Below are 14,842 nucleotides of genomic sequence, written 5' to 3'. Positions count from 1 at the left end.
TCAAAACCCCATCTAACCTGGCCTTGAACACCTCCAGGGATGGGATATCAACAACTTCTCTTGGCAACCTGTGCCAGTGTCTCAACACTCTGAGAGTAAAGAATTTCTTCCTAATATCTATTCTAAATCTACCTTCTTTCAGTTTAAAACCCTTACCCCTCTTCCCATTGCTACACCCCCTGACAAAGAGTGCCTCCTTGTCTTTCCTGTAGGCCCTTTAGGTACTGGAAGGCCGCTGTAAGGTACCTCTGAGTTGTGTTCAAAGATTTCATAAAGCACAATCAGTGTCTTATTTCCCATTGTTTAACAAAGACTATAGAAAAGTTGGCAAAAAAGCAGTCTCCAATGCCACCTACCAGCTACCAGTGTCCTGAATCCTTATCAATGGGACTTCCAGTTATTGTGAGTTATCTCGCATCCACAGATAAGACAAGTCCATCCAGTCTCACTCTCCTAGATAATTCTGTGATGTCTGTCATTAATCGTCACCTGTTCCTGTCCTGGCCCAGGAGGAACCACACTGATCGTAAATGATTTGAAACACTGCGGGTCCTCTGTCTCAGACATATCTCACGGTCTCTTTATACACAACTAAGGATTTGTCTGAGTATCTTGACTTTTTCCATACTAAGTACTTACGTATTTTTGCGATTTGTTGCTATGGAGAAAGCTGTTCAATGAAAACTAAATGCACTGTCACTATACAAATTTTCTGGCAGAAGGTAGAGAAACCCAACAGAAAGATCTTCTGAGATACTTAGGAACGATTTAGTATATATTTTTCACAATGCAGAACTTCTTTGCCTCAACACTACAATTACAGCAGCTGTTAGTGTCATGAACTGAAACGAAAGCACTTTAGTTAAGATTAGTTTTTAGTTTTCTTCCAAATATGAGATGCCTGAATTACAAAAATTTCCATTTTTTATTTTCCAGTACATCTATCCGAAACTAAATATCCCCTTCTGCTCCTTCATAAACTGCTCTAGAGGAACCATAGTTCCAAATATTGAATTAGGAATGAAAAAAATCCACCGATTTGGATAGTTTTAGAACATTTGGGCTAAAAAACAAATTACTGAATAAATAAATGGGTTCTTCCGATATTGTGCGCTTGTTAAAGCTGAAATCTGGTCAGCTGCTTAGGTCGCTATTCAAAAAGTGTGAAGCTGTCTTTAAACATACAGAGAGTTTTATTTAAACCACTGGGAATGTGCATGCATTGGAGTTAACTTCTGGTTGAGCATCATGCTGAATTGTGGTCTCAAGTAAGAAATGCAATCTTTAGTTTATTTGAAGTACCAGACAGATATAAAATTTGAGATAGAGACAAATCGTTCAGCAGTCTTTGTTATTCCAGCCATCAAGGTAGATGCCTACTGCACCTGCTCAGCACACCACTGAGCAGTAAATAAAATCTGATTTACATGTGAGCTGAAACGAAGGGCTCCTTCTTACTTACGGCCAAGGCAATCAAACCTCTCACTGACTGAAATGAAGAGGAGGTCAGGCACAGACTGGGCATTGTAAATAACTTTCTTTTTGTTCAGTCCCAAATGGAATCCGTTTACGAGTCAGATGAAAAATGGATACGTGACTGTGTACGTACAACTTAACATCTGTGTGCTCGCTGTGAAATTAAGTAACCCTATTGTTATTGCGCAGCCTTTTTAATGTATGAAATGTGAGAAAATATTCAGTGCTTAAGATGCACCTATAGAATCATAGAATCACAGAATGTTTTAAGTTGGAAAGGACCTTGAAGATCATCGAGTTCCAACCCTATAGTATAAGGCTATCTCACAAAATGCAAAAATGTTATTTCTCTGTGATCTCCACCTCTGATATAAGCCTTAAAAGTCTCAACGTTGATCTGGCTAAAAATGCCAGGGTTCCCTTGCATTTTGAAGCTGTGAACCTGAAGAGTTTTGCCAGACAACACTTGCGAATTAATATCTCTTTTATCATTTCCAGAACTTCCTGTTTGGGGGGTTTCTGAACTAGGACCACAGAGGGAATAGTCGTGATTTAAGATGTCAGCACTGCAAGTGCCACGTGGAATTTGGAAACAGAGAATTTCACCAACGAAATGTGATGGGCGTAAAAGTTAACAAAACATTCTGTAGGTTTTAAAAAAAAAAAGCAGATTCATTTTTAATATTCAATATTAATTTTTAATATTCAATAATTTTTAATATTCAATATTAATTTTTAATATTCAATATTAAAAAATATTCCTGCCCAAACTGATCCTTCCTTAACTAGTTTTAACGACAGCTCCTGTGACTGTCACGTTAATATAATGTACGGTTGTTTATCTGTTTTTGCAAACTTTGAATGTTTATACTAATCCTGAGGGCAAAGTAGTGAAAATTTTAGGTGCCCATGTTAGGAGAAAGAGAACTGCAGAATAAGAGTCCTGCTGCTTTCACAGTGGTAATTAACAGCGTCTAAACCTTTCCTTTATAATACTTGCCTGCCCCTTCTTTCAGCAGCAGCCTGAAAAAAAAAAAGCCCTGAAGGTCAGCAGAGGGAGAGGCAGGGATAGTGCTCTCTCTGGATTCTGCTGAGGACAAACATCCCAGCTCCCAGCCTTCAGACTGTCCGGCAGCAATAACGGAAGAGAGTCTCATATACATACACACTGGAATATGCACGGTTGTCTCGTGCACCTGTTATGTTTCTATACACTTTATAAACCGTGAAGCTAATATTCCCCAATTTTATGTTACTGGACAGCGAAAAACTTTTGTGTATTGGAGTTCATATATTAATGAATGGAATGTCCCGCAAAAGACAGAATACGGTATTACAGTTCATATCTTCTTTGTGTGCATAAAACTCATGAGATTCTTTTTATTCATATATTGATGAGGGTATGATTTTTCCAGTTAAAGTAATAATGAAATCTTATAAAGGGTTTGGTAACAATGGAAAATTTTCACTGTGATTGGTCTAATAAACCTATGCCAACAGCTCCCTCTATGTACCAGAAGAAGGATGCTAGCGAATGCACTGCCTGGAATATGTATTTCTCTTCCAGAGAAAGATATTATTAGGGAAAAACGAATCATTGTTGTGTCATTTGATCTGTCGATGTTGAGGATTAAGAAAGTTTCAATAAAAAGCATCAATTGGTGTTACCTGCATAATTATAGTGATGCTTTTTCCTGTTTAAAATTTCCTTGGTTATTTACAGTATGAGTCTCACCGATTCATTCATTTCCTTTTTAATCCCATTTTACATACACAGATTGTTGTAATGCAGATAGTTCTTTGGGTACCCAAAATGGAACAATGCAATAAAAGGACAATAACTAATGTTATCTGTGTAAAGCTGGGACATGGAAGATGAGGGAGCGTGGAGGATTATCTCTAATGAGACCTGTACATCTGCTTGAAAAAGAGTGATACAGTAGTAAATGAAGAGCAGCGCTGTCTACTGGGGAGGACACTACTGAAGAAATCCAGAGGGTTTGTTCCTCCTTCTAACTTGTTGCTGCGTTTCTGTGTGACAGCGGATGGGTGCCCTCATCTCCCCGTCTTGCCTCCCTTCCTCCTTCCTTTCTTTAACTCGCGAAACGTCAAGGTGGGTTTGATCTGTCATCCTGGGCTGAAACACATCCGTCACCATGGGCTGCGTCTGTTAAACATAATTTAACTGGATACTGCGTGTCGGATGAACGGAGGTAATCTCTGTGCAGGCCTGTTAAAAATCATGACAAATGTGATTTTTTTCGACCTGTTTCATAGCAGGTTACACGGGGTTACATTAACTCGCATTTTCCATAGGCTGAATTACAGTGCCTGGTACTGAGCCGGCGCACAGGCAAGCTGTTGAACTGCAGACATTTGGCTGTGACTCTAACCATGGGTGGTGCCTGCAGCATCCACCATAAATTTGTCTTGATAGATGCTTTTTGCCACCAGCTTCCTAAAACTAACAGCAGAATTAGTGAGCGCTCTTAGACCTGAATTCTGATCAATTCCACTAAGTACTTTTTACTTAATTAACGGAAAGTGATCTGCTTGCGAATCGAGGAGAAAATAAATGAGACTGCACAGGAGAAAACAAGCAACGCCTTTTTTTGTTTTTCTATATTTTTTTTTTTTTTTGTAATCTGTAAATTCACAGTTTTTTATAGGGCATGTCTGCTTGCCAAAGAATTTATCAAGTACATTAAGGAGTCAGAACATGACATAATGACCGCGTGGAAGTTTATTTGGCAGAGTGAGTCAGAAGTACACAGCATTATTATTATGCTGAAGTTTAAAAATGAACCTCATATTGTGGGAAGGGAAGGCAAGGCAAGGCAAGGCAAGGCAAAGCAAGGCAAGGCAAGGCAAATTATGTTCATTCTGGATATTCTGTATATCTGAAATTACGTTTTAGGAATTTCCTATGGGATTCAACCAGGAAAATATGTATTTGGCTGTGTATGTAAAACGGGATTAGGAAAGGAATTGAATGATGGGAGATTGGATGGGTAGAAAAGGAAATGAGCCAAAGCTCAGGAAACCCTCCAGAACTCTTGTTCCCACCTTTGCCGTTTCCTTCTCAATGTGTGCGCTCTTCCTACGCGGTTTTACTGTTCTCTGATTCATAAACAAAGCAGCATCAAAGATGTCCCTTTTAGGCAATCCCCTCCTCTCTTCCAAAATGGTTATAGGATACAAAGCTGTTATTCTCTTTAATAATTGTCTTTTAATTTATTGGCACCTAGATGCTACAGTGGAAAACTTTTTTTTTGCCCTCCTACTACTGTATTAATATATACGTTGGCCTCAGAAAACTTGCAGTTGAATTGGGAGAGTCAAAAATGAAAAAAAGTCCCAGTAACTGAGGGACTTGGCGTCCAGACCACCACAGCACTGTACAGTCAGCTGCCCCTTCAATGAGAAACGAGACTTTTTCACTCCATCCAAACTTCTGCCCTCCGAAGCCCTCCATCCCGTCCATCCTGCCCGCACCTCAGATTTGGCTCTTTTCTAATCCCTTGCTGGCTCCTATTCTTTTCAAACCGGTGCCCCCTGTGTCACACACTCCCCCAAAATGCCATCTGTGTGGTTTCTTTCAGACCACTAATGCAAAGCTCTTGGATAGCCCCCTATTTACTTGCTTCGGAGCTGCACTTACAGGTCCCACCGCCTGAAACACTGCAATCAAGCTGACAACACAACCAATCAAGGTCTGACCTGCAGCCGTTTCCTAGGAAACTCAAGCCACTGCCACAGAAACAGATTGTACACAGTGGAAGGAAACATACATTTTGGGTGAAAGGGGGGAAAAAAAGGCATTTCATTTTTATTTTTTTTTTCCAGTACTTCTGAGTTATTACAAAGCACTACTAAAATAATAGTAATGAAAAACACTCTTGTTAAGAAAGATTGAGTGATGATGGTCAGGTAAGTACTTAAAGCCAGGCAGAGAGCCTCAGAGAAAGACCATGAGCCAGGGCTGCTCGAGTGCTTGTTCCTGCCTTGCTACTGAGTCACTTCATAACCCTTGCCAAGCCATCGCAAAAAGATTTTTATGTCATTAAGTCCATAGTTCCAATGAACAACAAGTTCAGATCAAAACAGGTTGAGTACCTGAAGAAGAAAACTCGGAAGAAAGCAACAAGATTATCACGGCCATACTGGAAATACTGAGAAACTTACTAACAAGCAAGGCCACCTCTCCAACTTGAAGAAACACCACCACCTCATTTTGTGCTAATGAGTCTGCTTAGCAGGTGTGTTTATCACTTGGAAAAGCTTTATGTATTATTTCTCCTTGGTGGAACACTGTATAATACGCTGCGATTTACAATTTACTCGTAAATCAAGTAAATTCACATTTATTTGTGAAACAATGTCCAGCTGCTTGAACACAAGGTGCATAAAGGAATAATGATATTTTTCGTAAAATGGCTGATGGGTGTAACGAAAGCAGTGTGCTGCAAACTGGGACCTCTCAGTTTTAATAAGATTATTAGAATGGAATGAGGAAAAGGTCCTCATGTTTTTTACCAAAGTCCAGACAATGAACATGATGAAAACGTCTTCTAGACCACTGTTCCTGTCCTGGGTAAAGACCCTTACTTCCAGAATGAGATTAATTTCATCTTAAAGTAAACTCCAAATGGATCATGCTCTAAGAACAGGTCTTTATTTCCACTGATCATGAAGGGAGCCCAGGGTGACCACCTCAGGGCTGGATGTCTAATTCCAGTTCTTTGCATGTAGTTAGATGAATTCTGCCCATCACTGATTGTAGGAAAGTGGAGGTTGGGAGAAGGCTGTGAACACCAAGGAGTAAATAAAAGATTCTTTCAGATAGTTTTTGGCAAATTTGGGAGAAGGATTTTGGGAGACAGGTGAGGCAGTTTGGTTGGGGGAATGAAAGTCTCTTTCTGGACTGTCGTTTTGCTCCACAAGCAACTACCATGGAGAATAGAGGAAGACGGTGTTTTTTCTGACTTTTGGTGGTGACTATGAGGAAGGAATCTCAGAAGGATAGGAAAGGGAGCTGAGGACTTCCTGCTGTGATTTTACATTGAGTCTTTGAAGAATATAGCTTCACTGTGTACTTGCCTGGCTAACTCATGGAACCCTTCCCATAAGCTTGTGCAACAGCTATATCATAATTAATTAAGCATGAGCTCAACCTTAGTGTAATCGTGTAGTCTTAGCCAGTGAATGTGTGGATCCTGGGCAGAGGCTAATGATTGATCCCTTCCCACTCACTGGGAAATGATTGCTTTGCTATCTAACCTAGCTTCATGGGGACTTTTGATGGTTTGGAACCTTGGGCAACTGACTTTGATTTGCACCCAGAAAAAAATGCAGAAACTATTATGTAGAACAGAATTGGGCATTGGAGGCAAAGCTGACTACTGCAAGTAGTATTCAGACAAGTCAGTATGCGGACAAAATCATGGTTCTGACAAGGGATAGAAATGGTTGTTTTCCCAAGACATGGTTGTTTCCCAAGAAAGCAGTACTTTTCTGCTCCTCCTTAAGTTCAGTTCTCTGCCAAGCACTTTCTGCTCAAAACCTTTCCCTGCTTTCTGGTGCTGTGTCTCTTCATAGTCCTCTTCTATTCTTTTTTGTGGCTGTAGTACGTTACGTGACAATTAATAAGAACTGTGAACAGCTCATGAACTCTTTTCTCAACAACATTTACTCTTTTTGACTTTTTTCTGTGTGGTGCTGTGCCTTAGTTTTTATTCCTGGTGTCAGCAGTACACCATCACACATTGTTTCAAATAGAAGAGACTTCATGCTGTGGATCTTATGCAATGAAAACTCGTTATTCTCCTTATGCAGAGTATGAAATGACTTAGAATATAATCTCTCTATTCCCATAATTTGAAGTCAAGAATGTTGTTCAGACAGAACTGAAGGCAATGTGTTTGTGGTCCCTAGTGGATGAGGAATAAGGAAGAATTCAACTGGATTGTAATTAGTGTAATCAACACACTATGGATTCTCTTTTAAATCAAGAGACAGACACAAATTGTTTTTTATGGATGGGAAAGACTTAGTTCAAATTCTAGTTGTGTCAAATTTTGTAGCAGCTTTATAAGTACAGCTCTTTATGTGCTGCTCAGCAGCGTTTTCTCATTTTATATACATCGTTTTTAGTAAATTATTTTTAATGTCTGTTGCTTTTCCCCATCAAGACAACTATAGCCATGTCTCTTTGGCTATCATTGAACAGTTAATAATTAAAAGTCAGTCGTTAGATGCTTACTGTCAGTTAAACAGCACCACCGATATGTCTTGCAGGACCCAGGACTGCTAAGACTGCTTCCAACTGATCTGGCAGGAAAGAATAGTTATAACGCTACAGGCTGTAACAGACTTGTATTTTTGTCCTGGTTCCGGCAAGGATGGGGTTAATTTCCAAGGAGCCGGCAGGGGAGGCACGTATTCCATCCCACGTGACCCATGCCCCGCTATAAAAGGAGCTAGCCGGGGCGGGGGAGTCAGTCGCCACTCGGGGGCGGGTTGCGGTGGTGCGGGTCTGGTCGGTGCGCTTCGCGGCGGTACTGTAATCGCGTTCTTGTATTCCTTTACCGGTGTTATTGTTTTTCTTTCTTTTCTTTCTTTTTCCCTTTGTCTGTTCTGGTAAATTATAATATTTCAACCCACGAGTTTTGCCCTTTTCTGCTGATTTTTCCCACGGCTGTGGGAGTCGAGTGAGCAACTGCGTGGTTCTCTGTTGCTGGCTGAGGCCAAACCACGACAATTTTGCTAGTTAATCCTAAGAGAATTCATTGATGGTACTATTTTGGTTCCTATATTTCTGGCATATGAGGAACATATATATGAAGGCGCCCTGAACTTCCAGAGGTTCCTTACGCTTTCAACACCCTGCAAGACCTCTAAGAAGAGGTTTCCTTTAACCAGTAGTATTATTAGTTTGTGTCTAAAAGGGAAGGGAGACCTCGAGTTCATTTTTGTGTCTGGGAAGTGGAAAGCTGATGTTCAATTTCTTCTTTCTCCCAAGATTTCTTCCATTAATACTTATAAGATGTCTAAACCCAATGATGATGCCAGGTACAATATGATTTAGGTGGATGCATTTATCATCCAAACTTTGTAGAGTTCAACGCTAACCAGATACCTTAGACCTGTTTATTTTCAAGGTCTCTGGGCTACAGACCTGTCGACACTGTACCTGAACGGCACTTGGATGCTAGGCCGTGCTATTCATCAGCTCTTCAAGAACATTACAACAAACAGGACAATAATGAATCTAGGCTGATAGGGCTGGGGGGCTCACACAAAACCAGCAGAAACAGCAGCTCACCACAAAACCTTTTTTAAAGGCAGACAGAAAAAAAAAAAACCAGAAGGCTTCCATCCTCTTTTTTTTTTTTTTTTCAATATTGTATTCTGAGCCTGAAAGCACTCTGTGCCTCTGCTTAAACAGAAACACAAAAAGTGAGGGGCCAAAGAAGAAAGAAAAAAGAGGTCTCTGTGTACTGATTAAGATACTTACCTGGGAGGGAAAGTCCTGATTTTTTTGTCATGCCTTTTGCTAATCAGTTTGCGAAGCCTCTGGATGAAAATGGAAACAGCGTGGGAGCAAGCAGTTCAAACCAGGACTCCCCATTCCCATAGGAGCTTGGCCTAGGGATGGATAAAGAACTGACTGAGAGCTCAAGGGTGAGGATTAAAGGGAAATCAGGAGCAGGGGACATTACAGTGGGGGTCTGCTACAAACCACCTGACCGGGAAGACCGAGTGGATGAGGCCCTCTATAGACAGATAGGGGCAGCATTGCATTCACAAGCCCTGGGCCTCATGGGCAACTTCAACCACCCCAATATCTGCTGGAAGGATAACACAGCAGAGCATCAGCAATCCAGGAGATTCTTGGATTGTATTGACAACAACTTACTTCTCCAAGTGGTAGAGGAGCCTATGAGGAGAGGAGCTATGCTGGACTTTGTCCTTACCAACAAGGAGGGGCTGGTAGGCAGTGTCAAGCTCGAGGGTAGCCTGGGCTGTAGTGACCATGAAATGGTCAAGTTCTAGATCCCCGAGGCAGTGAGGAAGGTGCGCAGCAGGCTGACCACCTTGGACTTTGGGACAGCTGACTTTGGCCTCTTGAAGAATCTGCTTGGTATGGTGCCATGGGATGAAGCGCTGGAGGGAAGAAGGGCCCACGAAAGCTGGTTAATATTCAAGGACCACCTCCTCCAAGCTCAGGAGTGATGCATCGCTACAAAGAAGGCAGGCAGAAAAGCCAGGAGGACTGTGTGGATGAACAAGGAGCTCCTGGACATGCTCAAAAGTGCTTCTGCTGCACATAGAGCTGAACTTTGGACACAACCTATATATATATAATATTTATATTAACTGCCTCTACACATCTCCTTATTTGATACATTTTGTCTGAGGTATGTGGCTCTTACCCAGCATTAAATAAGCACTCAAGCATGTAATTTTGATCTTGGATTCTATTTTTGAATCTGGATCCCTTAAAGTTAGCCAGTAGATTAGATACTTTGTTGGACCTACCCCTTCATTTGTCAGGTGTTGTTAACTGTAAAGCAGGGATAATTAGCATTTCCCAAACCTGCAGAAAATTGTGAAGGCACTTATATTAAAAAGAGAGAACTGCTCAGCATCCAAGCTGACAAATAGGACTGCATGGAAAGTAATTTTTTTTTGTCCTGTTAAAATTCTTGAGAATTCAAAAGTGTGTCTGCTCTGCACTGAAATGAAAACAAGAGAGAGAGCTGTCCCACATCAATCAGGTCAGGGCACTCAATAGGGTGAGTGCCCTGACCTGCTCTACTCTTAGGCCCATAATCTGAGCCAGTCAGAGGTAGATCTTGCACTTTATTCACCCCTATGAGTGCCTCCTTGTGCATATTAACTACTCCAGAATGAGTCTTTTCCAGTCTACTGTAGATCTGTGATATATTTCCTGTCGAGATTGCTTTGAACACTCCTGAAAGAAGTTGGGTTGTGCACAGATTTTTAATGAACAGTCACTTCACTGAACAACTTGCCAACGAGCTCTAGGGATGGGATCCTGTCTGAAGCTGTTTGCATTTGCAAAGGTATTTCCACTTCAAGAATTATTTCTCTTTCAAGTGTAGAGTGTATTTTCTAGAATTCCTTTTGTCCCAAAAACCAGAACAAACTTTCTTAGGAGAGTTCCCACCAGGTCTAGCCAGACAGGCATTTACCAAAACAAAAGACAAAGCCTGTCTTTAATTTGACCTTTCTCATTAGCTCTACCTTTCTTGGAGAGATACCTTAACTAGACATACAAAATATATTTAAGAACTATTGATCTTTGCTGAAATTCAGCCTCCAGGTATGTTTAGAAAGAGAAACAGGAATAGATTGGGTCAAATTCACAGAAATGAGAAGTAATAACACTCATTACAGCACCAACTCATTCCACTTTGACACCAGTGCTCAACCCACTGGACACACTGCCTTTTCTTAAAAAACATTGATTGAGTATAGTGTGGGTTTTTGTTTGCTGGAATGCATTGCTTAGAATTTTGTTGCAGGATATTTACTATTATTATGTCCTTACCCGTTCTTTGGCTGTTTTGCTGTTTCTCTAGCTGATAACCCTGTTATTCCCCCATGCTTAATCCTCCCCTGGACTCTGCTTCATGATTGTATGGGGGTGTTATCACTGCTGATTGGCTGGCCATGTCTTTTATTCCCTTTCTGTTTGTGTGGGTAGGGGGTTAAGTCACTGAAAAGAAGGATTAGATGCAGGTTTATGGCGAGGAACTCAGCACTTAGATGGCTGACGTCATGGTAATTAGAGATTGGCAAGTTCCAAGTAAGTAATGCCATTGCATGGTTATCATAACAATTTAAAATCCAAATGAGTTCTTTGAATCCTGTAGTTGTTTCCAACATTTTTTGGGTTGTTGTTTTTTTTTTCCGTCCTCTGAGTTCACCGAGTTCAAAATCTCTTTTCCTTCTTGGAAACAGAATTTGTGCTTGTCTTTGTCTACAACTGATTGTGTCCTGGTTGCTACAAAATTCCTCTCCTGGTTTGTTTAATCATAGATTTATTTATTTTTCTTCTTTTCATCATAAATTCTTATGTATGGTGTCTGACTTGCTTGAAAGAAAATCACCGCATATTGCCTGCAAACCAGCTTGACTACCTTTGACACTAGACAACTATCATATCGATTTTCAACAATGGTTATTCACACTCAAACTTTAACAGCCTGGCACCCGCGTATCTATCGAACCCTTTTGGTAGCCCCTGTTTCTGTGCATACCCTTGGGTCAATGAACAAACTGCTGCTGTCGATTGTATCCATTTGTCCAGTATCTCTAGGGAACAAAGAGGAATCACAGCTACAGAACCAAAGGTTAGGAAAATTCATTAAAAAAAATAATGAATCCCTCAGTTCCTAAGCACCAGTCCGGCAAAGATATTTAATTACTTGCTGGTCTTTACTCATATCCTCTTTGTGAGGTATGTGTTTATGAGCTTCTGGTAGACTGGAATCAAATACAGTTTGAATTCAGTGTTTAAGATTTGAAAAAAAAAAAAAAAAAAAGGGAGACCTTCCAGATTAGATTTTTGAAATGGTTGTAACAATACTGATGCAGAAAGATTGCAACCATTTTAAGCATAACTATCTAGTAATTTTGGTTTTCTTTTAGAAAGGGACAGTTCCAATTTATATCTAGTAGTGGGTTATGAATTCTTCTCTATCAGCTGGAATAGGATATCTGTGCACATAAACTTGCCCAAGTACACAGCTACTGGGTACGTCTTTCTGGCTACTTCCAAACATTTTAAAGACAATTGCATTTTTATTGTGAGATTTCACAGGAGTTACTGCCAAGTTTTGCAGCTCCACTTATTTGTTTATTCGTACTAAATAATGCCTGTATGAAGATCTGGAAAGGTGAGCCCAGCAAAATTGTGCAAAACTTTAAAAAATCTCCCCAAGAGACTTCTGCCCCTTCTCATCCTCCTCTTTCATGTGCTTGGGTTTTTCCAAAGTGTTAATGAGTGTCTTTGTCAATCCATAGTTACTTGCAATCTTTATCTCTAGTATATGCCATTTACAGAAAATAAGAACAAACAGAAAGAGAAGCGACTGAAAACTCTTGAGGCTAATACCACTGTTTAGGCAAAGGCAGCTTATCAGCGAGTGTGGTGTGCAGCTGTTTCATGAAAGGTCTCAGCATTTTTACTCAAGATAGAAACGTCTAATTTTTTTCTGCTGATATACTTCAACTTAATGCACTGTCCACTGTCAGTTGACTGTCGCAGGAAAGCGCAGGTAGAGAAATCTGGGTGGAGCTCACATAAAAGTAGATGTCATAATACACAACTGAATGTCCTAACATTTATTTCAAGGTTTTAAGATCTGAGGGATGTTTGTGATCAGCTTGATTGGGGTTAAGTTTTTGATTTTGTTTTTTTTTTTTCCCCCTAGAATGAAGTTTTCCTTATTAACTTTCTCATAGAGAATGAGTGAGTGATGGCATAACTTATCTACCAATATCTTTTCAATAGCACCGTGGGGGTACAGTGATTTATTGTACTATAGGTCCCTTGGGATCCAGGAAACTGACGGTTTATGTCTGCCATTTACCTAACCACAAATTATCCCTGTTTCTGCTTCTCAGCTGTTTTTTATCTGTAAAATGGAGAGAAAGATCCTGCTTCCTTTGTAAGAGGTCTTGAAGTTTCCTGGCGGCCCGCTATCGCTGAGCTGCTTTACATTTCTGACGGGCCTAGTCCCTTTGTTGAAATGAACCCCTTCAAAATTAATCGTCCTTAAAAAATCTGAGTTCATTATCTACTTTGTTTATTATTTCTGTGTTTTGGACAAGCCTGTGTTACTTCCCTCAACAAAAGAACACTCCCATGAAGCAACTTCATTAATGCATCTAAGAAATAAGGCACTGCTGTTCTCACATTTGATGGAATAAATCTCTTTAACTTTTCCAAAAGTATCTGTGTCTGTTTCAGTAGATGATTCTGACATTGTTGTGCATCCTGTGATTATTATTATGGCACATTTCCAGCTGGTCCCCGTCTAGAACATATATGAATAAAGACAGCAGAATTAGCACACTTCCCTTAGCATCTTTCTTTCTAGTTTCTTGGAAGAAAACTCCTTCATAACTTGGTTTTGACCCAAGGATTTTGTTTGGTATTGAAATAAAATGGTTCATCCTCCTGCTAATAACATGCATTTCCTGAAGAAATGCTTAAACTACTTTTTGCTCTTTGACATTTTTTTCTTCCGCTTAGGTCTGGGAAGGGGTGGTCTGACATCCATTATCTGACACAAGATAGGTTTATAGGATGTTAATAAACTTTGTGTTACTTTTCAGCTAGTCAGAGCTTAAATTCTGAGCAAAGTTCTGTTAAAAAGAGACCAGAAAGAAACAAAAGTAATGATGAAAATAAACGTTCTGTCAAGGCTCTTAAGACAATCTGTTCTTTCTAAGAGAAAAGTTTTGTTTTTCTATATTTCAGATTTTCACCAATAAAATATAAAATGTAATAAGCATATCTGAAAGTCATGGACCTTAGAGACTCTAGGGAGTAATATCTGCAAAATGAAGATGTTTCAGAGATGTACCCTTGCCTCAAAAGCCCAGGGTAGCCTCTGTGGATCCCAGAGCCTACTATTGCTATTGTTGCTGGTTGGAATCACCCCTTGAAGGTTGCTTTGTGACCTGGGTGAAATGAATTTATCACCCACCAGCAATTACTGTGCTGACTGCTCTCTCCATTATACAAAGCCATGTTGGTACCGGTTTGGATCACCTTTGACACCTTAGAGGCAATATGTGCGTGACGAACTCTTTTACAATTCTGCTGCAAGTTTCTTTCCTACTATATTAACGCACAGTGATGAGCAACCAGAAGTAAGATTGCATTGCTCTTCCTTATGCCCTGTCTGCTCTTGGGGTCATAAAGCATTGTATACATAATGGTTTTATCTATTCTATTAAATTTTGCTATTGTCTGGCACTAGGGCCACCCTCCGTGCAGTGACTCACATTTACACTGTTAAACCCTTTTCCCCCAAAGCACAGTTGCTTTCCACTTGTCTATTGGAAATTGTCCCTGGTCTGTGCTAGGTTTCAGACTGTGTTTGGGAAATGCTCAAAGGATATTTGTTTTCCTCTCATGGAAACATTGCCAGGGATTGCTCTAACAATCTAGTGGCTTGAGAAACGTTTTCTGGTATAAGTTAATTGATGGAACCTTCTTGTCCTCATGGCCCTGCTGCAGTGAAATCCCTTTCTGAGCACATCACTGGATAATAATGCACAAAGACGTCCCAAGATTATCCATAAAATTACTATAATACTTGTA

The sequence above is a fragment of the Vanellus vanellus genome (assembly GCF_965231255.1).
Source record: "Vanellus vanellus genome assembly, chromosome: 1".
NCBI lineage: Eukaryota > Metazoa > Chordata > Aves > Charadriiformes > Charadriidae > Vanellus > Vanellus vanellus.
This window is presented reverse-complemented; position numbering follows the sequence as displayed.